Here is a 24,563-nt window from a genome sequence, read left to right as displayed (position 1 = left end):
TCTTTTAAGGTCACAATCATATGCTTAGGAAAAGCCTCTTGGATATTTTAAGCCTAAGTTTATGATGAAAAAAAGAATCTTTAAAGTCGTGTTGTAGAAGGATAGGAAATACCCTTGTTTCTCTTTAAAAAATCGATATGCGCATGACCCTCGTGTTAACAATAACATCGCATCGCAACAAAGTAGTGACCATAAAGAAAAACTTAGAGATTCGCCGATCTGCGATAACGCCGATCGCTAGATCGCATATCGCAGAAATAAGTCAGCTAGATTTGGCAAATATCAAATTTCTACGATCTGCAATATTGCGATCGCTGCGATGCTACATCCTTGCGATTTGTGATGATGCGATTGGCGACCGCGCGATATACAAGGTTACGTCAGCAAATCATAAATCAATTCATTACGAATCCTTCGGGCACGCCATTCAAAGAAATGCCACTTACCATAATCTGACCCGAAATCATGTGCTTTTAATGATAGTAAATGAATCAGTTGTCAGTTATTAAGTGGATTAAAGACGCATGCCTTGGTAGAGATTTACTTCACATAAGGTGGCATATTTGATTTATCTACTGCATTTAAAACTCTCCCATCACATTTCTCGATCAGTCATTTCCATTTCACTCGTAATCTGCAGGAATGAAGAGCTAAGACGACTCAGACACAAACGCAGAGAGAAATGGGAAAGAAAAATAAAGCTCAAAGCTCCGAAGCAAAGAAGAAGACTAAGGAGATGGCGCCTCTGTACACAAACACGGCATGTAACATAGACACGGGGATATCAACATGGGAAGGCATGTACAGGCTGCTAGAAGAGGAAAAACCTAGAATAATGAAGGTTGCTACTGTCGTGGATGCACCGCGCTCTTCTGAGGCATCCTTAGAGGACCTAGCATGTTCATTTCTTCACAGAATAGCGGAAAAACCTAAAATTCTACCATATACGGATATGATCAAGTGGATACTGGATGATGCAGACTTAAACAACAGACATTTCAAAGTTCAAGGATACAGGCTCGTCGGATCGTTTGCTGCGCAAGATTTGAAGCTTATGTATCATCTTCCAGAACCGCAAGCGACCTATAATGCACAATTTGTTAAGAAGTTCACGGCGGAGAATCCATATCTATCAGACACCACTAAAGAATGGTCTAGAAGAGACGAGCCGCTAAAAAAGGATAAAATCGGTATGTACAACACTCGTTCCCTCACCTCTCCATATTGTTTTGCTGCGGCCATCCTTTGTAGGTTATTTGGGATGCCGGATATCAACAAGTTTTCATCTGAATGGCTACCATTAATTGATGCTGCCACAAACGCCGACGTTATAGATTGGGCCAAAATTCTTTCTAATAATCTATACACAGCCGTTATCAATTACCGATCTAAAAGATCCTTGTCTCAAAGGGTCTATCCTCCTTCTTATCTGTCTACTTATATTATGGATTCTGTTTGTATTGTATCTAAGTTCCCTGCTATGGGTTGGAAATGGACTACCCAAGACCCATTGCCCATCCATGTTTATCATAAGGTATTATGGGATTCCCAGTTTGCCCCTCACTTCTACCAGATTTGCCATGGGCTTATTTTTCCCCTATATAAAATAATCTATGACAAAGACCCCCCAAGGTGCTCTCCCGAGGCACAAATTGACATCATCGCCATCGCGAGATGGTTCGGGGAGGAATGGTTTACTTACATTAGAGATTTTGGAAGCACTGTACCTCCACATGTCTTACCCCTATATGTCCCTCATAAGCTTTTGGCTTGGGAAATCGCTTATCAAACCTGTTTTGAAGGCGGCCTGACCAAAGACCTAAAGGACAAGAAGAAGGCCATATGGCCTCAATTTCTCGTAACTTGTGGGGCCTTCTCTTTGTTCGATGTAGGACACGCTTTTGGCGAAGTGGAGAGTGTGACATGTCTTCAATTATTTAAATTCCCAGCGAGGCCATTCGACCCAAATGATGTGGCCCAAGAATTCACAACGAATGTCAAGATAAGAGTGTTCTATGGAAAGAAAGATTTGTTTGATGACCTGTTTAAGAATAAGAGTTCGCTCCAAGAAATTTTGCGGGAAGCTGAGTCGAGATTGTCTTCAGGTGACCTCCAAAAATTCACGTTATACAGAGAAAGAAGGCTGGCTAGTATTCCGCTAGAGAAGCTGCGACTGCCTGCTAGAGAACCAACTCCAAGCATCAGCCTCAGTGAAAACTCTAGCACTTCCAGATCTAAATCCAACACCGTGCAAGAAGTATCTGAGCATCCTGAAGAGTCTGTTTACGACCAAGGAAAAAATGAAGAAACAACCAAAGATACAGCTCAGTCAAGTGCAATGTCTCAACAGCAAGTTATCACCTCCCCACCAAGAAATCTTCCCCCTCCTGTCATCGAAGCCCCACTTGTCACAACAGAGCTAGATAAAGAGTGGGAGACCTTCAATGAATTGATCAATCTTGAAGGGCAAGCCCCGAAAACACCTGTGAATAATACACAGATGGTGCAAGAAGTGGTTTCGACCATAGTCAGTACTGCCGCAGAAGCAGAACGCCTTCCTATCGCTCCACCTTCAGAGCTTCTACTTAACATAGAAGAAATTCCCCCACTGGATGCATTCTATAGTCCTCAACACAAAGCAGTTGTAAGGAGATAGAGAAAGAAAATAAAACTAGAGAATACACTGTCGCAAGATGCTGAACATTTGGACGTCTTATGGAAAGACCCCAATAATAATCCGACTGAAAATCTCACGAAGTTGTCTCAGATTGCGGGAGCATATGCTTCTGCAACTATTGACAAGGCCTCTGAAGTTCAGCAACTATTGAAGGAACAAGAAAATCATATACAGCTACTACAACAACAGTTGCATCAAGCCAACGCTAACACGGAAGCTTCCAGACAGCTCGAGAAACTACAGGAAGACTTTCAACAAATGCAAATAGGCTATCAAAGGAGTCTCGAAGAGAAAGAAAAACAATTGCAGACTTTACAAGAAATGCATAAAGATGAGCCCAAGCTGGCAGAATTCATTTCAGAATCTATTGGCTTGAACGAGCAACTACCGCAGCAACAAGAAGAGTTGGGACGTAAAATATCACAGTGGAGTCACTGTTGTGAGCTGAGCGACAAAATCACCAGTCAAGTGGTGGACTTGTGGAGTGACTATGATCAGAATGACAAGAAGGTGACATAATATTTGACTTGGCAAGATCATGATGAAGGCAAAAGGGCAGGTGCACCCAGGATAAATCAAAATCATAAGGAGTTGCTCTTTAATAAAAGGGATGATCAAATCAGGCAGGCGGAGCGAGCAGCAGAGATAGCGGCAACACAGGTAAGAATTCTTATCGACTGTGTAAATGAGAATTTACACAAGGCCAATTTAATTGCAGAGACCACCCTGGGGTACCTACCAAACAAGTTGCAACTGGAAACAAAATGGAAGTAGAAAGCGCAGGCAAAAGGGAAAGCAATCCAAGCATTGGCTAGGTTGAATTGGGAATGTTACTGGACGTACTTGGTTAAACCCCACAGCCAATGGATGACGGTGAAATGCATTACAAACGCAGCTGAAAAGGTAGCACCAGCTCTCATAGATGCCGTTTTCGAAGCCCAGCTCAGCGTAGAAATCAGTCAGCTGACTCTTCTCAAGCCTATGCTGAATACTTGCAACTTTAAGGACCAAGTTCATAAGTGACTTCATTTAGAATGTTTTTTTTTCTTCTTCAACTAGATTAGAAAAAGGACGGTCGTTTGAAAACTGCATCCTAAAATTTTCTAATAATACTATTATTAGAATTAGGTAGTAGTATTTTAACCCTTCTCATTGCATTGGAGAAGGGTCCCGAAATTTGTCAAAAAACTTGTCCTCGGAACATGCAATTCTGCACCCTCAGAGGAGGTTTTGATAAATGGATGGATCGTGATTTCTTCATGTTTGAATTTTTAATGTCTGCTACTGATGTTGCACTTCTATACTCTTAGTAGATGTTAGAACAAGTAGAGATAAATCGTTATTGCTTGAAGTTTGTGAGTGAAATCAATCATAAATGGTACTTTTATCTCTTGACCAATTTGTTCTTATATTATTAGAGTGATATGCAGTTTTAGTTGTTTATATATTAATGTATGAATGTGTGGGTTACCATTTGGCACTTCTGTACGGTGAAGTCATTTATTTGTGCTTGACATATGAATAACTTATTATGTAATATGCTGTTCACAACTGTCTTGCCTAACTTTTTATGCAGAATGGTTTATCTTAATTGAGTTATATTCTTATGATAGCTGAACGATCTTTATTACCAGTTATTGTTCGAAATCTTTTTAGATCGCATAATAGAGGAAATCTACCCCGGGTTAGCGTAGATTAGATGTGTTGTTTTTGTTAGATTACAATAGCATAGATTCAGTTTAGAAGTTAGAGTTAAATTAGCTTAACTTACTTCTAGATCAGCATCATCAAACTCTACACACACACACACCCCTTACATTGGGAAACTGGTCCCATTATCCCCAGTCAGACCCGCTATACCAAACAGACAAGGAGATGCCAACCATGTTCCGGACCGGGTGGGTATCCCCCTTGTTGTTGACCCGATTTTCGGGCCCTCAACAGGCCACTAGAAGGGGAAAATATACTTCCTTTGCACGAATATGTGTGGAGATGGATCTCTCTAGGGCTTTACTGGATGAGGTCATCTTGGAAGTTTTGGATGAATAATGGGTGCAAACAGTAGATTATGAACATATTCCTTTCAGATGTCTCAGGTAGGATGAGCATGGGTACCTATTTAGAGACTGCCCTCTCAGTAAAATAGAGAATAGAGTAAAGCTACCAAAGTGAAAGACACTCAAAACATTCACAACGTGGGATATAGAGGAAAGGGGGCAAAAGGTGGCCAAAGAAACATCAAAGAGAAGAGAAAAATGCCAGTTTGAAGAGGTTCCAAGTACTAGAAGAAGAGGAAGAGATAACAAAGGTAGATCAGGTAATGGAAGGCAGCCCAAGGGAGAAGGTGAAAGAAGAAAATAGTGGGAAAACACAGGATATTAATAAACAAAAAGAGACTATGCTGAGCGACGGAGAACATGAAATGGACAAGGAACTGACCGAGAGTGAGATGGAAATGGAGGATCATGAACTATAGGATATTCTTGATAGGGAACACCTAGATCTCGAAGGGTTCTTGAAACAGTGGACCATGGGAGGGGTAGACGCACTACCTCAAGAAGAGATCAATAGAGTACAACAACCGTTCCTATGGAAAACTCAAGCTAAAGGGATGGAAAGGGAAAGAAACAATGAAAGGGAGGGAAACGAAGGCATGAAAACTATGAAAACCACAGTAGGATTAGCTCCTATAAATCCAGGAAATAAAAGACGGAGAAAAATGTAGCATGATTTATTGATGGAATGTGGAAAGCTAATGATAGATTCAGGTAAGGTGAAAGACCTAAGCAACTACATCTTTACAAATATCTCTTAATGAAGTCACATCTTGGAATATGAGAGGTCTAGGTAGTAAAAGAAAACAAAGAATAATTAGCAATAGAATGAAACAAGAAGCTCCAGATATGATCTTTATCCAAGAAACTAAATGTTCCATTCAAAAAATAAAAGAAATATATAGCAAATGGCTCAATAAATATGAGTTTATAGAAGTCAAAGCAAATAATACAGCAGGAGTCATACTCACTCTTTGGAACCCCCAAAACATAGGCATAATCGATGTTGGGGCATCTAGGTATTATTTATCCATGGTTATTCAACCTGTGGGAGATAGGGAGACTCATTTGGTTACAAATGTTTATGGCCCCAAAAGACGAGATGATAAACTTAGGATTCTAGATTCTCTTGTGGAACTAAGAGGTAGACATGTAGGAGTACCATGGATCATGGTTGGAGACTTGAACATGATCAAATCACTTTCAGAGAAAAAAGGGGGAACCAGAACTTTAAGCAAAGAATCTATAGCTTTTCAAACTTTTATAGACGATATGAAGCTAGTTGACATTGATATGAGTAATGGCCTCTTTACATGGAACAATAAGAGAGGAGGAGAGTCTCAAGTAGCCTCAAAGTTAGATAGATTCATAATCTGAGAGGACCTTATGCTCACCGAAAAGGAAATGATAGTGATAATTCTCCCCTTTGGAGGCTCGGACCATTGGTCTATACAACTTGACGCTCAGGGCATTGGCACCCCCAAGAAAAAACCTTTTAGATTTGAGAATATCTGGCTCACCCACTAGATTTTATCAGCAACATTACAAAATGGTGGACAGAAGATCTGCATATTCACGGTATAAGAATGTTTCTGCTACACAAAAGACTAAAACACATCAAGCTCAGACAGAAAGATTGGAACAAGAATGAATTTGGCAATATTTTTGAAGTGAAAAAAGTTGTTGAAAACAAAATGTAGGAACTCAATCAAACGCTTATCACAAATGGCTTTGATAGTGTTAGAAATGATCAAGTCACCAAACATCATCAAGACTAGGAGAACTTATGTAAACAAGAGGAAATATTTTGGAGACAAAAATCTAGAGTTCAATGGCTAAAAGAAGGGGAACGAAACACTAGATTTTTCCACAGATCCACCATGGCGAATAGATCTCATAATAGAATCTCTTTGATCAAGGACGCTAAAGGTCATCTACTCAATAGCCATGAAGATATAGAAACTGTGTTAGTTTAGCACTTTCCAGGTATAACAGAGGAGACCATTTCAGACAGACCTCATTTTATCAGGGTCATAACAAGGCATATACCTAGGCTAGTAACAAGAGAGGATAATTTCAATCTCAATAGGCCAGTGACTGAAGAGGAGGTTAGTGAGGTCATTAAAGAAATGCAGAATGGTAAAGCGCCAGGGCCTAATGGCTTCAATGTGGATTTCTTTAAAGCTTGTTGGAACATTTTTAAACAAGATATTGTGAATGTAGTCGAGGACTTGAGGATGAACATAACCATTTTTAAGGTGCTCAATACTTCCTTCATCTCCTTGATCCCCATACAGGACAATGCTCAGACTTTGGACATGTTTAGACCCATAGCTTTGTGCAATGTGGTGTACAAGATAATATCCAAAGTTATTGCCAATAGACTCAAACCCCTTCTTGATACTCTAGTTTCTATAGAGTAATTAGGTTATGTGGAGGGTAGACAAATTCTAAATAACATCTTTCGAGTGCATGAGGTGTTGCATTAATTTTTATGCAATAGGAAGGTGGGAATGATTATGCAATTAGACCTAGAAAAAGCTTATGATAGGTTGAATTGGACCTATATCAGGAAGGTCCCTCTAGCCTTTGGATTTCACCATAACTGGGTAAGATGGGTTATGGCCCTGTTAACTTCTTCCAGCTTTTCAATTCTGGTTAATGGTTCTCCTCCCAAGAATTTTACTCCTTCAAGAGGCCTCACATAAGGAGATTCGCTCTCTCCCTTTCTATTTATCCTCATGATTGAAGGACTTGGTCGGTCTATCAAGCATGCGAAAGAAGTTAGTAACATCAAGGGTATCCAACTCTCTGAGACTAGACAAGCCTTCACCCATCAACAATTTGTTGATGACACTATGCTGAACGGTATCCCCACGGTCAAAGAATCACTAGCTTATAAACAAATCCTTGGTGACTTTTCCATGGCTATAGATATGGAGGTAAATCTCTCCAAACCTAATATTTTTTCTTTAATAATAATATTTTTTCATCCCTTCCAGCTCCAAAAGGAGTTTTGCAAGAATTTAGAACCATTCAAAGAGACTTTCTTTGGGGTAAGAGGGAGGAGAGAAATAAATGGGCCTTGGTAGCCTGTGATAAGATTTGTAAACCTAAAAACCATGGTGGTCAATTATTGAATGATCCGGAAGTACTAAGCAAAGTCATAGGGGCAAAATTATGGTGGTGTTGGGTAAAATATCTAAAGGCTCAGTGGGCTAGTATATGGAAAGAAAAATACGCCAACACTTGGCAAGATAATGATCACATAAGGATGATTGGTATCATAAAAGGCTCCTACATCTGGAATAAGGCCTTAGAGAATAGAGGATTAGTGAAAAAAATAGGTTCTAGGAAGTTAGAGAGAGAGATCTTGCTTTGTTTTGGGACAATAAATGGCAACAAGAAACTACATTGTTAAAAGAGGAATTTTTGGACCTCAAGAAGGAAACTGATACCAAAGAGTTACTTAGGGTAAAAGATTTTTGGGATCAAACCAATAGTGAAGGAAAATGGAGAACTTGTAAGAATATAGAATACAGGGTTGATAGCCCCTTGAAATCAAAAGCTAATGCACTGCTAACAATGTTGGACCAAAGGAAAATTCTAGTTTTAGAGGGGCATGACCAACTTAGATGGGGCAACAATAATGAAGGTACCTACAGCTAGATTCCAATGTACCGGATAGGGTTTGGCAGAACCTATGAAGGCATCATGGATGGATGAAAATCAAACTCTTCATGTGGTTGGTACATCATAGGAAAATTCTCACTTGGGAAAACATTCGGAAGAGGGGTGTTTTGGGACCTTCTAGATGCCATCTCTGTGAAGCCCGAGAGGAAATCATGGAGCACCTTCTCGATAATTTCATTTTCACCTCTAGGTTGTGGGATACTTTTGCCACAATTTTCCAACAAACAGACAAGGACAAAGGAATCATTATCAATACCCTAAATAATTGGAGATAAAACTTCTCTCATTATGAATTTCTTCACTCAACTTGGGCTTTGACTCCAAGCTTCATAATATCGCATGTCTCGAAAGAGAGGAACAACAAAATCTTCAAAAATGAAAAAAGTTCCTCCCAACGTATTATTGAGCAAATGTTGAGACAGCTTAAGGAGACGGTAGGTACTTTAGTGCGAACTTCCCCAAAGTATCCACCTTCAGAAGCTGAAACGTAGATACTTCTTAAGCTGGGTTTGTAGGGGCTTATATTTATAGGGCATGGATAGGGAGGTGGTGAAACTGGACAATAAGCTAGATTACTGGCATCCTCCACCTCAGGGTTTTTTGAAATGCAACATTGATGGGGACTCAAAAGGAAACCCGGGTATTGTTGGTTTTGGAGGGGTGTTAAGGGATGAAAATAACTGCATCTTTTTATTTTCCAGTGCCATTTGGGAAGATATACAAACAATATGGCGGAATTAATGGCACTTGAGCAATGTTTAGAATTCCTAAAGAAGGATAATCTCAAAAATACAATTATTGAAGTTGATTCTGAGTTAATCATTAACTCGGTCAAGAGAATCTGCTATGGCACAGAGCCGGAAAAAGTATCAAGACACTCGAGACTGCTTCAGGTCTTTCAAAGGATTTAGTTTCACCTTATGTGCTTACGAATCGTGAGTTTTACTCATGTGTGGAGGACTGCAAATAAATTTGCGGACATTCTAGCCATTCAAGGGGTGCTTTGTACCAAAAGCAGGGTCAAGTCGAGTTGGACAGAGATGCCTCAGAATAGATTAAGGAAGCTTTGTCTCGATCAAGCAGATAAGGATAGAACATTATTTCGAAACAAAGCCACGGAGACGAGGTCTAGTTGATTTGGATTCATTATGAAGTATTTTTTGAGAAGTGATGTTACATTTGGGATGTAGGTCTCTGTCTACCTCCTCAACCTAGGTAAGCACAAACCAAGAAGTATTAGGTGGAAGTTGCTCAGTAGACTGTGTTTCTCGGATGAATGGTTGGACAGATGGATTTTCATCCTCCTTTGGTTCATGCACCCGAGGAGATGGGGTGGTGCAAGGGGCCACTGTTATAGATCTAATATGAAAATATAAGACAATGCAAAGAAACCAAGAAATAATATGAAATGATTCTTTGTTGATCAAACCCTTAAAGGTAGGGCAACACCATACATTCACTCCTTAAGGAAGGAGAGCACTCCACAAGCCATATGCCTATTCATACAATAATCCTTGACACTATTCGTTGACCTAGAGTCTCTTGCCTCTATATAGGCCTCACACATACAATACCATGGGTCATTACCATGGTTCCCTCATACCATCAAACTAATACCATGGGGCCATTACATTATTACTAACTACTTGTGGTCCGTTACATGATATGGGTTAACCACCTTATTTATTACTATGGCCCATTAGATTATTACCTTGGGTACCTCCCTTGGTACCCCATATTATCCCCCCTAGGTATATAACATTCCACCCCCCTTAGCATGTTTCGTGCCCGAAACATGGGAAGAACATGAATAATAAGATATACTCAAAAGAGTAGTCTACTGGTACCATTCATGTGCATCTAGCCATCCAAGAGAAAGGTGAACCCTCAATCTCGCTGGTGCCTCGCTCGCTTGAGATGGAAGTTGACCATGGGAGCTCTTCTGTGTTGATGTGTAGTACGTGGATCTTCACTCCTTGCTATCCGTCATATGGGGGTTGTTGTCCTTGTGGTTAATTGGTTGCCATCTTGTTGGTTGTTTTCTTGCGGGGTTATGTGGGTGATGATATGTTGAAGTTTTAACCCACGGTGTCTTTTTCTTTAATTCACCCTGCTGTGGTGCTTGTTGTAGTGTTTACTTTTTTAATATGACTTCAACCACTGAGCCCTCATCTGATGTACCTGTAACCTTTTCTGCTTCAGCCATTGTTTGTGTTTGATTGTCGATCATCAAATCCTTATACACTAGAACATCCTCATTATCCACTTGTGTGTTTTCAATGTGTTTTGCTGGAATTTGCAATTTTTTTGCCAAATTAACATTGACGAAATTATGCTTGCAACTAGGATTTATAGAAACAATGATCTTCTCTTTCTGAATCAATCCATGAACCTGCAATAAGGAGATACCAGAAGAAGATAACCCTTTAGGTTCCTTGGTTTCCTTCTTTTCTATAAAATCTTTGCTAGGCTGTGTGTCTATTTGTGTGAGCTTATCCACAAGATTAGCTTTACGACTAAAGTGGTCCATAAGATCTTTTGTGAACGTGTCCCAAGTCAAGGGCCTTCGATAGCAATGTTGATGCCATTGCCACCATTGCCGTCTTTCATTGTCCAAGTACATTATTCCCACACTCAACTTAGTCTCATCATCCATGATGTAATTAAATCTAAATATTTCTTCATTTCTGCTAGCCATTTGGCTAGATACGAACCATCAAATGTATGCATATCCAACTTGGGAGGTAGCGGACGAGATTGTTGGTGGGGGCCCCAGAGGTGAAGAGAGTGGGTAGACTCACCCTCACTGGGTCCATTGCCAATATACGCCTCCTCATGGGCTTCCTCTTTGCTCCTCAGAATTATGCTAGTTAGTCTGTCAAGCTGAAGTTGGAGGGATTGCAAGGTTTGTCCTAGTTTTTCCATCCTCTCATTGGCCATAGCTTGAGCTCTAGTTTCTACCATGGACTGACCTGATGTTCTTGAAATTTGGGACCACCCAAAAAACAAAATTCACTAAGAATTGAATGGTACCACCATGCTCAGCTCTTCGTCCTGATTCTGATGGTCTTGATCACAAATAAGTGCCCCGGAGGATCTCAGACATGAACACCCTCCATATCCTTGGAGTCCACCGGGTCTTTGCTGATTTCAAGGAACTTCTAATGATGTTAAGGGGTAGAAAGGTAGAGGGAATGTTGTGCTTTCTCAGGATTCTCATAATCCTGTCACTCGTCCCTTGGATGAAAGGGAGGTTAACTCCATAACTGCGATACTTAGGGTCTTTCTTAACCTTAGCATTTTTGCTACGTCTGAGGAAGGCTCTAAGGCCTTGTTTCTTACTTTAACCATTATTAGCAAAAACCTTCAAGAGATGGGATTTCTCTTTTGAAAAATGGTCAATATCAGAAACCCTCATAACACTGGTAGCTAGAGTGCAAAGAACACCCAATTTCCGAGCAGGGAAATGATGGGACCTCGCATGAAGATATTGCTTTGTATGAGTTTTCTTTTGAAATACTTGATGGGAAAATGAGCCATCCTCTTTCTTAGAAATGAGGACATCAAGGAAAGGGAGGAAACCATTGATTTCTTTCTCCATGGTAAACTTAATGGAGCTATATTGATTATTAAGATGCTGAAAGAAGAGATCTAACTTATCCGGACCATGCTTCCAAACAAAGCACGTATCATCTACAAATATTTTCCAAATCTAAGGTTTAAAAATAGTTGAGGCCAAAGCTTTGGATCTAAAATAATCCATAAATAGGTTAGCAACAATAAAGGATAGGGGTGACCCCATGGCTATGCCAGAGGTTTGTTCAAAGAACTCACCTTCGAAATAGAATAAAGTGGAAGTAGGGTAGATCTCGACTAGTCTACCAGTGTGAGGATCAGTAAGACGAAAGATGACATATAAGGCTTCTTTGATGGGGATATTAGTATATAAGGAAACCACATCGAAGCTTACTAGAACGTCTTTTGGATCAAAACTCACATCGCTTAACTCATTGACAAATGATGATGAGTCTTTTACAAAAGATTTAGTTTGGCCAACCAGGGTCTTATGTTTAGAGGCTAGATACTTGGCTAAAAGGTAGGTTTGCGCACCTATGGTGTTGACAATGTGCCTAAGGGGGGGTTCCCTCCTTATGGATTTTTGGAAGTCCATAGATCCTGGGAGTGATGGGGCTACTCTCAATAAGCTTATGGCTAAAGAAGCTAACAAAGCTACATGATTTTATAGTGAGAGCCACCATTCTAGGTATCCGTTTTAAGGGATTCTTATCAAGTTTTCTCTAGCTTCCATTGTTCACCTACTATCCCTAAAGTAGGAAGAAAGGCAAGTGAAGTTGGTGGGAGGAATTGGAAGGATAATTTCACACACACATGTGGATGCAGTAGTAGTTGTGAGGAAGCTAGAAATTTTAGACCTGTAGTAGAGGCTGAAATTCTAAAGCTAGGGGTGGAAGCTATGTTGCTGGATGATATTTGACTAGGTTTGAATTGGACAATGGAAGCATATCAGCCAGAAGGGTTGCAATTGGTCCTATAGGTTATTGGACTTGGTCTAGAGGTCTTGGAATTCATCAATTAAAGAATCTATAAGAAGTGAATGTATTTTGTGGGTTTTCCCCTTAATTGGAGAGGTTTTAGACCTCACTTGCAACATACATTTTTTGTTCTTGTGTACTATTATTCTTATTGTTTTGGATGTTTGATGATATTCAAACATAATAATAAGTAAACAAGTGAACAAAGTAAGAAAAATTAAAAATACATCACAAGCAGTTATCATAGAAAGAGAAATCATAACCCTATAGATTTATCAACATGGTATTAGGACTAAGGTTGGTAGAGGGGATTATGAATATTTCTACTACCCAAAAGTTTCTAAATAAATGTTAAAAGGTGGGACGTTATCTTAATAAGCGCATCAAAAAATTGTGCAATATTCTATTTATTCCAAAGATCGAAGTGACCAAGACAAATGACGTGGGACTCTTCTCAACACTCACTGTCACAGTTAAAGATGAGAGAATTTGGGTGATCTATAGTGGAGCATGAATACACATGACCGGTCATTGCAAGAAACTAATTTTATTTTAAAAAGGAAAGTCTTATTACTCTGTAGAGCTTGAACATAATAAGAGCTATCATGTGAGAGGGATTTGATCAACCTCAATAGAGCTCGAGAATGCAGGTAACATTCATCTCAACAACATCTTATTTGTTTCAGGTTTTCATAAAAACTTTCTCTCCATTTCAAGTTTAGAAGATTAAGGTGATAGAGTGGCTTTCATTGATGGAAAATTCATAGCATGTTGTAAAAATTCAAGCATATAAACTACTAGAGTGATTGGGATTCGTGAAGGAAGACTATACAAATTGTTGTGTCCTCTTGCTCAAGATTTAGTTCACATTGAAATGATCCTATGTAAAATTTGGCATAGAGTATTCGGTCATCTCCATTTCCAAGTACTTCCAACTCTAAATTCAATAGTAGAGGGAATCCCTAAACTGAAAGAAGATCACGAAGGGGTATGGAAGGGATCTGCATTGGGTAATAACATGAAGAGGCCATTCTGAAGCACTACATCGTAGTCAAATTAAATCTTGGATCTTATTCATTCTGATTATTTTGGCCATATCACTCCTGAATCACTTGGAGGTCATCTTTACTATCTAACATTTACACATGACCATTCAAGGAAAAAATGGGTTTACCTAATGAAATCCAAGGATTAAGTATTTGTCAAAATTAAAGAATTTAAGGGTGAAGTAGAGAACCTTAGAGAAAGAGGAATCAAGATATTGAGATCTAATAATGGAGGATAATACACATCTAAGAAAATTATAGATTTTTGTAAGGAGTCTGCGATTAAGAAGGAGTAAAAAATAAATAAATGCTACACGATCAAGGTTTATTGAAATGTTTGTAGGGTGAATATAAAAATACAACTATATACATATAAAATTAAATTCCCCACATGTCACTAGATAACAAGACTACTAAAGAAGGACTCACTGGGAAGAAACCAATGAAGATCGTCTTCGAATTTTTGGTTGCCTTATCTACCTTCATATACCTAATGACAAAGGAAGAATTTGGATGCATCTGGCATGAAGGGAACATTTGTGGTCTCTAGTAACTATTCTATGTCCTATAGGATCTACATAAAGGAAGGACACTAAATAGAAGTTATCCAAGATGTGATATTTGATGAAAGTATTACATTCAAGAAATTAAACGATCTCTATATGGACTCTCATGATGAAGAACTTATGGTATTTGAAGAGGAGACTAGGGAAGAAGAATCAAACCATGAAGACGAAGGTCCCTCTGAACCTATACAACCTCCGATAATCCCTGAAACAAGAAAAATACATAATTGGATGAAGTTTACACTTCTAAATGGAGAAGTTCATGCAACAACTTAAGGTACATTTAGGGAAAGAAAGAAGCCCAAACGATGTTTTAGGTATGATAAATACATGACAAAACTAATAGAAGGAGAGCCATCAAATTTTGAAGAAGTTTTCAATCACCTAGAATGGAAGGATGTTGGAAATAATACTGAGAGGGGGGGGTGAATCAATATTATCAAGTTCTTTTTAATAAATCTTCCTTATTTATACTTTGAATTATCTTTGTATGTCAGTACCATAAAACAATGAGCATGAACAAGAAAAACAGATAGTCACACCAAAGAACACCAGATATAAGGTGGAAACCCAATGTGGGTGAAAACCACCTGCTGCAATATGTCTCTATCTTCTTTCAATTAGAAACTCCTTTTACAATGATTTTGTACTGGTGTAGTCCTTTACTAGTACGCAGGCTGCAACCTGCAGAGAACTACAACTCTCTCTCGCTTTCTAGTCTCTCCTGGAAGGGAGCTACAACCCCCTACTTCTTTTCTTTCAAGGACCACTTTTCATAAATTTTCAAACTGGATCCAAGAATATCAAATAAACATCAAGTACATGCAAATTACCCAAACTCCTTATACAATCAACCAAGAATTACCCAACTTCTCAGAATGCTGTAAACAGAAAGATAGTACCAGAAATATAAACCCAGAACTCTGCAGCAATAAATAGAAGATGATCAACAAATGTTTTAGGAAAGATACACAATTTTTCTTTATCTCGACTGCGTGGCTTCGCACTTCACCTTCCGCGTCTCTGCGTATCCCCGCAGAGAGCCTTCCACTGCACCGCATACCCACGCACTGTTTCTTCAATCACGCCGCGTACTACTACTGTGGCCACGCACCCTCAGATGCTATCGCGCCGCGTATCTACGCACATGTGGCTTCTGTAGCACTGCATACTTTCACTGTGCTTCCGCACCTAAACTTCTGCCACGACGCGTACCTTTACTGTTCTTCCGCACCTAAACCTCTATCGCGCTGCGTACCCACGCACTGCGCCTTCTTCTGTTGTGCGTACCCATACACTACGCCTTCTTCTGTTGTGCGTACCCCCGCACTTGAACCGTTAATCACCTGCGAACCTCTTATTAGGGCCAAATTGGCAGTCCACTAGTGTGCCATAGATAGTTAGATGCCCAGATCTGATCATGCGCCCGAGAGATCACACTTCATAGATTCACTTTCAACTTCACTTTTATATAGATCAAGCTTTTAAACCGATAACCCAATATTTCAGATCTTAAGATATTCAATTTGCAAAAGGTACCTTGGCCAAGTGATCTCCTTCCCTATTTATAGTCAAGCCCTCATTCACACCATGGGAAAAAACCATCAAATAACCAAAACAAGGGATCCAAACTGGGGCTAAACTAGATCCTATACCACGAGCCAAAACCATAGAATCAAGAATGGCGGGCTAAATGCCATGGGCCAAAAAAAAGAAACCCGACGTGAGCGCGCTTCTCTGCCTTGAAGTGAGTGAACTGGGGGTCCGCACCTCATGAATGGGTGACCTGCGGGTATGAACGCACTTCCTGGCTGGCGTACCTGCGGGTCCGCACCTTTTGAACCATTCACCTGCTTACCTCTTAATTTCCAACATTTTGAGAGCCTGAGCATTGCTACTTGAGTGAGTTGCCATCAAGTACAACACCTGTAACATAGAGTCATACCAGAATCATAATGCCAACAATCTCTCCCTTTGGACTTGATGGCAACCTCAAGATCCTCAACGACATTCTCCCCCTTTGACATCAAGGGCAAAGGGTTATGATCCCCCTAAGAACATGCTCCCCCTGTCTATAAAACAGATCTGCAAAGAAGAACCATAATCCACAAAACACCGTAAATGACCATGAAAGAGATAGAGACATATTGCAGCAATATTCAGACCAACATCCATGATCTCCTTCTGTACTTCCTCCATAATGCCAACAATTCATTATATGCTCCCCCTAAACCTGTGCCATTCGATCTTAGACCAATCCACAACCCAGCACATGTACGCATGAGCCTTGTGTACAACCAACCATCAGAAGAGATTCAACAACAAGATGATGCATCAACAACCCCCAGCTTTTTCCTGAGGTATTCAAAGGTCTTCGTGGGCAATGGTTTGGTGAGCATATCAGCAACTTGTTCCTTAGAAGGAACATACTCCAACTTGACCTTTTGTTCACGTACTTGTTCCCGGAGAAAATGATACTTGATCGGTATGTGCTTGGTCTTTGAATGCATGATTGGGTTCCTTCAAATGTTGATTGCACTTGTGTTATCACATAAGATGGAGATAGGTGGTGTACAAGTGATTTGAAAATCCTGCAAGGTCTGCATCATCCAAAGGAGTTGAGTGCAGCAAGATGCAGCAGCAATATATTCCGCTTCAGCTGTAGACAAGGCAATCAAACTCTGTTTCTTGGTGAACCAAGATACTAATCTGGAACCCATAAAGAACGCACCACCACTTGTGCTCTTCTTGTCATCCACGCTTCCGGCCCAATCTGCATCTGTATAAGCATGAAGTGTGAGATCTGTATCTCTAGGATACCATAAGCCATATTTTTGAGTTCCTTGAAGATATTTGAAGATTCTCTTTAATGCCTGAAGATGAGTTTCCTTTGGATTTGCCTGAAATCTTCCAACTATTCCCACTGCATGCATGATGTCTGGTCGGGTACGTGTCAAATAAAGTAGACTTCCAATCATAGATATGTAGGTTGGTTGATGCGCTGCTGTTGATTCATCATTTGCACTGAGGCTACATCCTGTGACCATGAGTGTACATACTGGTTTTTCATCTTCCATGCCATATTTCTTCAAAATCTTCTTGAGATACTTGGTTTGAGACAAAAAGATCCCTCCTTCTTTTTGTTGGATTTGCAAACCAAGAAAATATGCCAAAGATAATGTCATCTACATACACAACAAGTATTAGCAATTTGTCGTTTTCAACTTTTATATAAAGATTGCTATCTGCTGATCCTTTTGAAAAACCTTGTTGATGAAGATATTTGTCCAAACAATAGTACCAAGCCCTTGGAGCTTGTTTGAGACCATAGAGAGCCTTTTTCAATCTGCATACAAGATTTGGATCATTTCCAAGAATGAAACCATCTGGCTGCTCAATGTATACTTCTTCTTCCAAGTCTCCATTAAGAAAGGTTGATTTCACGTCCATTTGAAATACTTTGAAGTTTTGAAAGCTTGAGAGAGCAAGGAACATTCGGATGGCCTCAAGTATTGCAACAAGAGCAAAATTTTCTTCAAAATCTATTCCTTCTTGATGCGCATACCCTTTACAAACAAGTCTGGCCTTGTTTCTAATTACTTCTCCATTTTCATTCAATTTATTTTTGAAGACCCATTTTGTCCCTATAACATTCTTATCCTTTGGTCTAGGAACCAATTCCCAAGTGTTGTTCTTTTCGATCTGCTCAAGTTCTTCATCCATTGCTTTGACGCAACATTCATCTTTGCATGTCTCTTTCACATTTTGTGGTTCAGTGGAAGAGAGTAATGCCAAATAGCTTGAAGCTTCTGCAATTGTTCTTCTTGTTTGTACACATGCTTCTTTCTGTCCCAAAATCTGAGATTCTGGATGATTCTTCTGAACATACCTGGATGGAGTCTTCTCTTCTATCCTTATCTGCTCCTCTGGTTCTTCTTGAGGTTCTTCTTCTTCATCATTCTGTCTTTGAGGGTAGTCTTCATCTTCTTCGATATCTTCATGATTTACTTGCCTAGGAATGTATCTCTTGTCATCAACCACTACATCAATGCTGTCAACAATTCTTCCAAGTCTTTTATTGTAGCACTTGTATGCTTTGTTGTGTGGAGAATAACCAAGAAGAATGCCTTCATCTGCTCTAGGTTCAAGTTTGCCAAGTTGCTCATCAGTATTCTTAATATAGCATTTGCTCCCAAAGATTTTGAAGTGCTTTACCGAAGGAGTCTCACCATACCAGAGATCATGAGGGGTTTGAGTGCTGTTCACCCAGACATTTGTTTTGTTGAGAATAACAACCGCAGCATATCCAGCTTCACCCCAGAAAGTTGCGGGAGTTCCAGACTCATCAAACATAGCACGAGCCATTTGTTGGATTGTTCTGTTCATTCTTTCCACCACTCCATTTTTTTGAGGAGTTCTAGCTGTAGAGAATTCTCTTCTTATCCCATGTTCTTCACAGAAATTGAAAAATTCATTTGAGGTGAACTCCCTGTTGGGACTCACAATTGACCTATTTTTGACCTTATCTTTTGCCGTATAACTACCCTTTTGCAGTCATAAGTGAAAGCCTTTATTTTATAATGACATATTAACCCCAAGGTATGAAGTAACCTTCCACATGTCTATGTTTAATTGTTTATTTCATATTCGTGAATATCTTTATAATTATCCTTGGAAAACGCTGACTAAATTGTCAAATAGTTGTCTTAAACTTGCAGGAGTCATAATGAATAGTTGTTGTAACACTAGAAACAGCAACTACGCAGTTGCTGCAACACCAGAAACAACAACTACGCAGCTGCTGCAAAACCAGAAACAACAACTACGCAGTTGCTGCAACACCAGCAACAGCAATTATCTAAAGCAAGCTATTTTGTAACAGCCACGAACAACAGATGGCAGCTATCTAGAGAATCGTGACGTGGCATAATCAAGCGGAAGTCTAAAGAAAGAAGAACACAGTCAGCATAAACAGCATGGGGAAATGGTGAAGGAATATGAAGATCCCGAGAAGACAGTCAAAGTCAGTTACCCACCGTGTAACAGCTAAAGCTCAAGAAAAGAATGTATTATCATACTGTTGTAACAACACTCTGAATTTCTTATTTTTGACAAAATGGGTTAACTGAATAGGCTGTAATATTCTATTGTAGTAGATGTCTCCTCTATAAAGAGGAGACATCTACAGGAAACGGGAGTTAGTTGGTGTCTATGGTCAGTCTGTAATCGAGATTCTCAGAACATCAGCAAGTCTGAACTCTATTTGTATTTAATCTTTTTGGCAGATGAATATAAAACTATTTTGAGCACTTAATTCCGTCTTCGTTTTCCTGGGGAATCTTGTGAGAGGGACTGGGCCCACCTTCCTCACAAGATTCACCCATTTACTTTCCTGTCAAGTGTGTAAGTGTGCAGTAATTTCTTTTTGGTACTCTGTTTGGATTTGATAGCATTACCTCTGGTATTCTTTGTTTTACTAGTACTCTGTTTCATTGATCTTTGAGTTTGTTTCTCACCGGTGAATGAGAGTGCAGTGTGCATCAGTAATTCTGATTACAGGGGCAGTTGCTGAACGTCCCCATCTGGAGGATAGGGTCCTGATCCTCTGCCAACAGAGCGTCCATTATTTTTCTTTCCATATTCGTAGTTTTAATTAATTGCTTTCATTTTAACAATTACTGTAATGACATAGCGTAAGAATTACGTATAGTACAGCTTTCGATGCTTTTAGACTTTAAGTACATACAGTACGCAGTGCCTTTGAAATAAAAAGACTTTCCCTGGTCGACAATTAATGTGGTACTTGAATGTTTAATTCATAAACAATTCAACTAGCCAACATTTTGGCGCCGTTGCCGGGGAAGGCAACTAAAGAATTCTAAAAGCATTAATGGTTTCTTTGTGAAAATAACAGGTGTATGAGAGGACGCAAGAAACCTAATTTTACAGGCGGCAAAGGAGGAAGGAAGACTTACATCGACGAAATCATCTCTAAGGCCGAAGCATCACAGAGGACGAGTTCCCGGAGACCCCAGATCCAATACTCCTCACAAACAGACCAGCAGACGAAGGAAGTGATAGGACCTGAGAGGAAGCTGGAAGCACCAGAGTACACCGAGGAACCGGAAGAGGAACCTGAAGAAACATAAGACACAGAAGACAAGGCAAGTGATTCAGGGAAAATCCCGATGGAGGATAAAAGAACAGAAGGGAGAGGGGAAAACTCGCTCTCTACCCTGGAATTCCCTATTGGGGAACTTCCGAGAGGAACGACCCCCATGAAAAATATTCCACTCTCGGCATTACCCAATTTCCGTGGGTTGTCCTCCGAAGATTCGGACGAATTCCTCTTCGAATTCGACATACTGTGTAGAAGCTATGACTATATAAGTCCTAATCAGAAGCTGAAATTGTTTCCAGCAACACTAAAAGGAAACGCATTGAGGTGGTTTATGAGCTTGGGAGCTTAGGCAATCACCACCTGGGACCAAATGAAAGAGGGATTTCTGGCTAAGTATCAAGACTACTGTCGGACAAGAGAAAGAAAGGAAGAATTGTTTAAAATGGTCCAGAAAGAGGACGAGAATTTAGAAGATTTCGTGGAGAGATTAAAATATAATCTGCAGCGGTCCGATCATCCTAATATGAGCAAAGATATTTTGAAGACCATACTGCTAAAAGGGGTAAGAGATGATTTCCTGGACATGCTGAACATGCTTGGAAAAGGGGACATTTCTAAAGAAACCTTTGATGAAATTATTAAGCTCTGTATGTGGTGTTCAAGGGGAGCGGCAGGCAGATCGAAAGGCAGAGATAATGTGTATTCAAGGGTTCAAAAGTCAGCCAGTGGAGGAGCAACAAGAGCAGAGATAGGTAACTTATTAGAAGAATTTAAAACTGAAATGCTAAGTTCTTTTGCTTCACAGATTGACACTCTGCAGGTCAAGAAGAAACAGGAAGAAGTAGAAGCTGCTCTGGCAATCTTCTGTTCAAAATGCAGAGAGAAACATCCACTTAGAGAATGCGCACTGGATAGGATGCCTATATGCACAATCTGCGAGAAGGATCATGAAACACAGCAATGCCCCTCTCTGCCTGGAATCAAAGCAGCACTGCAAACAACTGAAGAAGAAGCTGAAGCGGTGTATCTAATGACTTAGAGGAGGAAATGGCCGCAAAGACAAGGTACGAGCTCTAATACAACATTCAATCGTTGGAATTATAGTTCTCCTTTTTACCCAACCATGAATCAAATGCAATACCCACCCTTCAACACAATGAACTTTCCACTTATGCAGCAACCTTTTCCTGACCCTACTATGTGGAATCCTTGGGCTCCCCAGCAACCATACTTTAATCAATGGAACCCAAACTGGGCAGCCCAACAGATACCTTTTCCTCAACAACAACAATCTCTTTCCTTACCACCTAATAATCCTCTGAACAATCAGGCAATGAGACCACAGCTGCCTGTACAACCTAACCCTAATCCGAATAATAAGGCCTTGTAAGTTATTGACATTCAGAGTCAGTCTATTCCTCCCCTGCAATGTAATGACATCCATCTCTGCTCAGGGAGAATAATTGAACCTATTATAGATGATATCACGGACTCTGATAAAGAAGAAACTAGAAAAGAGAAACCAGCTAACCATAATACTGAAATAGTAGAAACAACACCTAACAATAATAACCAAACGGTAGACCCACCATTCCCTGAAAGACTAACTCTCACTAAAGTACCTAAACAGCCTACCTTCAATCTGTTAGGAGAGTTACAGAACTTGTATGTCAAAATCCCATTATTGCAAGCACTAAGGGATGTTCCTATATACGCTAGAACTATTAGAGACATCTGTGTAAAGAAACCTGGAAGGAAGGCTAAAGACCCCCTCACAGTTCATGTGATGGGGGAATTAACTGCCTTAATGACTGAAAAAGATTATCCTGTCAAGTATGGTGACCCTGGTCATGCTACAGTAACAGTCCAGGTCAGAAAAACCTTTATCTCTAAAGTCTTAGTAGACTTAGGAGCTGCAATAAACATCATGACTCTCGAAACAGCTCAATTGCTCCAACTGAAAATTTTTATCAGGGAAACTCCTACTATCTTAGAACTAGCTGACCGTTCTACGATCAAACCTGAAGGGGTCATTGAAGACCTTATAATCTCTGTAGAATCATGGAACTACCCGGTTGACTTTGTGGTCTTACAAACCAAAACAAAGTTGGGGGGTCATCCGTTGATTCTAGGGAGACCTTGGCTGGCTACAGCAGATGCTTTCATCAGCTGTAGATCTGGATCAATGACCATCTCCAATGGAAAAGAAACTAAACAGCTGACCCTCTATCCCCATGCCACTCCCATGATTAACAGTGATAATTCTATATGGGTAGACTATGAGGATGAGGAGACCCAACCAATATTAACTGTTGGACAAGCTTTGACCTTTAAAGACTCCACCGAAGATGAGCTAATTAGTAGTTTTATTTCTGAACCCTCTTCGGTTAACCCAGAAACATCTAATCACTTCGCTGCAATCCTAGAACCGGAATCCTAGCAGAATATGAATGATGAAAACTTATGCCAAACAGCACTAGGCAACTCTTCCAAGAGCACAACAGTTGAAATCGAGCCTGGCAAAACGCTGAATATAAATCCTGATTTGACTGAGGATGAAAAACAGAAAGTAATAAAGTTACTCCAAGCAAACAAAGAGGCATTCGCATGGGACTACACAGACATGAAAGGAATCTGCCCTGAATTATGTACTCATCGTATATACATTAAGGAGGGATCCCGACCAGTCTGCCAACCCCAACGAAGAATGAACCCTAACCTCAGAGAAATTGTGAAGGAGGAACTCCAAAAACTTCTAGACGCAGGATTCATATACCCAATATCTGATAGCGAGTGGGTTTCTCCACTTGTAATTGTACCAAAAAAGAATGGGAAATGGCGAGTATGTGTAGACTATAGATCATTAAATAAAGCAACGCAAAAAGATCATTTCCCTTTACCTTTTATTGATCAAGTATTGGATAATTTAGCAGGTAAGAAATTCTTCTCGTTCTTGGATGGGTTTAGTGGATACAACCAAATCAGGATTGCACCCCAGGATCAGGACAAAACCACATTTACCAGCCCATGGGGAACCTTTGCCTATAGAGTACTGCCATTTGGGTTGTGTAATGCTCCAGCGACATTTCAGAGAGCGGTGATAGGAATCTTTTCTGATATGTTAAACGATTCATTAGAAATATTCATGGACGACTTTACTCCTTATGGAGTGACCTTTGAAGATGCCCTGCAAAACCTTGAAAAAGTACTCAAGAGGTGTATTGAAGCACACCTCGCTTTGAGCACTGAAAAGTGCCACATGATGATGAACCAGGGCATTGTATTAGGTCATTTCATTTCATTTTTAGGAATCCAAGTCGACCCAGCTAAGATTCAGGTGATTCAGAACCTTCCTATCCCTAAAACAGAAACAGAGGTGAGAAGTTTTTTAGGACATGCCGGTTATTACAGAAGATTTATTAAAGATTTTTCTAAAATAGCCTCCCCTTTGTTTGTGTTATTAATGAAAAATGTTGAATTCAAGTGGACTGATGACTGTGAGACTGCATTCAATAAACTTAAGCATCAGTTGTCCACAGCTCCTATTTTGAGAGGACCCGATTGGGCATTGCCCTTTCACATTTCCTCTGATGCCTCAGACATGGCAATTGGAGCTGTCCTGGGTCAGGAAGAAAACAATCTCCCCTATGCTATCTATTTCATTAGCAAAAACATGACACCAGCTGAGTTAAATTATACAGTAACCGAGAAAGAATTTTTAGCAGTTATTTATGCTATTAATAAATTTCGGCATTATATCACTGGCTATACTACCTTTGTGCATACAAACCACTCGGCCATCAAGTATTTAATGAATAAATCAATTACTAATGCTCGAGTCACGAGGTGGTTA

Source organism: Pinus tabuliformis, chromosome 9 (genome assembly GCF_031772625.1).
Source record: "Pinus tabuliformis cultivar Carrire ecotype Pingquan chromosome 9, CPIR1, whole genome shotgun sequence".
NCBI lineage: Eukaryota > Viridiplantae > Streptophyta > Pinopsida > Pinales > Pinaceae > Pinus > Pinus tabuliformis.
The sequence above is the reverse complement of the archived record's forward strand: the minus strand, read 5'-3'. Positions refer to the sequence as shown.